The sequence below is a fragment of the Myotis davidii genome, unplaced genomic scaffold, assembly GCF_000327345.1.
Source record: "Myotis davidii unplaced genomic scaffold, ASM32734v1 scaffold5, whole genome shotgun sequence".
Classification (NCBI taxonomy): Eukaryota; Metazoa; Chordata; class Mammalia; order Chiroptera; family Vespertilionidae; genus Myotis; species Myotis davidii.
The window spans coordinates 568,122-570,173 of record NW_006296965.1 but is presented as its reverse complement, the minus strand read 5'-3'; the positions used below and the strand labels follow the sequence as shown (position 1 = coordinate 570,173).

Below are 2,052 nucleotides of genomic sequence, written 5' to 3'. Positions count from 1 at the left end.
TGGCATTCAGATTATTGGGATCTGGCTTACCATGAATGAGCAAGTCCCTTTCAAAAGGAGGCTCTCCATCTTTGGTTACACGGGGAGAGTTATATCTACCTGGATCACTATTACAATCATATTTAATTGCCATTGTTACTTCTGTGGGAGCAATACCTTTCACTGCTGCTTCAGATTGGGTTTCCTTTTTGACTTCATGTAGCATCTTGTATGATTTTGTTAGTTTGTTTATTTTATGAATGAGGTTTTTGATGTTTATCATAAGACTTTCTGAGCAACCTTGGTTTTCTGGCATTCCTAATTTTTCACTTGTCACTTTGGCCGTATCTAAAATATAGAGTTGAGCAAACTTCTGAGAAACACCATCCAAAGAATGTAAAGTTCCAGCACGGTGATAAACTTGTCAGTGTATTCTAAAACAGTATGACCCATATCCTGATGGTGATGCAGTATTTGCACTCATTAAAGCAAAGTCAAAAACTATTTATGGAACAAATATTTTTCCATGAAATTTTTATTGTCAGATCCTTCATTTATCATTAATTTTTTACAATATACTGGGTATTCTGGAAAATGTATATCATTCGGACAAACTTTACCTTTGCTACAACATCAAGTACATTTTCCATCAGATGGTTTTTCATCGTAGAAATTTAGTGATAGGCAAAATTGACATGTAACAGTCTTTCCACCACAACTATGTTCGATAATTGGATCCTCATTTACTTCAATTTCGCTGTGAAGACAGTTCCTACCAGTATTTGTAGTACGTGTTGATGGCTGTTCTTTAGATATATTTTGTCGATGACACCAGCTTCTTTCGGCTTCAGAGGCATGTTGTGCCAATAGTTGGTCTTCAGACATATTCTGTCACTGATGCCACCCTGGAGTAATGGGGTTCCCTCCTCCCTCCTATCAGGGTCCCTCGCAAGCCTGATTGGGGGCGGGGCCAGCCAAAAGGTTAGAGGGTCCAATTGGCTGCCAGTGAGCACGGGGCAGGGAGGACAGGGTCTCAGGAGGAGTCCCAGCTGCAGACCATGGGGATGCACTTACGATCTTTGTGGCTCGCTGCTATGGTTAGTGGCCCGCTTGCTGGAATTAGGTGGCTTTGTGGTCAGGGATGCGGCCCTGAGGCGGAAGGAGGCAGGGAGGGTGTGCAGCCCCGGCAGCAGCACAGGGAGGAAGAGCCCACTCTTTGGCCAGACTATCCCTGTGTCACATTCCCTGGTCACAGCCGTGTCTGCTGGTGACCTGTGGACACACATGAGGCTGGCACTTAAGTCCCTGCATCCAGTAGGAAGAGCACTTGCTCCCTACCGCCTCAATCTTAAAAATGCTGTGGTTGAACCAGAATATGAAAGTAGAAAGGCCAGTGCAGCTGAGCTGACTAAACCTCTGCAGGAGGTGACCAGTGGGGAGATGGGGGAAGAGGGCCAGCGCCACCCCCCGCCCCCCGATCGCCATGCCATTGCCACCACCAGTTGCCTCCCTCTGCGCTCTGGCACCCGCCTTGGGTGGCCTGGCGCTGCCTGCTGGCCGGCCCACCCCCAGCCAACTGGTTGTTCTGCAGTCCAGTCTATTTGCATATTAGGCTTTTATTATATAGGATTGTTTAAAAAAGTATTTTTCTTAAATGCAATTATAAGTTTAAAAAGACTATTTTTTAGAACAGCTTTAGGTTTGCAATAAAATTGCTAGAAAGATTACAAAGATTTTTCTGTATACTCTGTTCCCACACTTGCATAGCCTCCCCCAATATAAAGAGGATCACTGAATGACTTTTTTTTCCCAAGGAAGACTTTACATTGACACAAAATCACCCAAAGTCCATAGTTTACTTTAGGGTTCACTCTTGTTATTGTGCATTCTATGGGTTTTGGGCAAAACATAATGACATGTATTCATCATTATATATCATACATATACTATATCATACAGAGTATTTTCACTGCCCGAAAATTCCTCTGTATTTTGCCTATTCATCTTACACCACCCTCTCAGGTTTTTTTGTCTCTATAGTTTTTCCTTTTCCAGAATTTTGTACAGTTGGAA

At 43.4% G+C, this 2,052-nt stretch overlaps 1 pseudogene; it reads right to left on the bottom strand.

Moving 5' to 3' along the window:
- LOC102758967 overlaps positions 1-133 on the bottom strand; it is a 3,428-nt pseudogene extending 3,295 nt beyond the window's left edge.
- Positions 134-2,052: the final 1,919 nt, after the last annotated feature.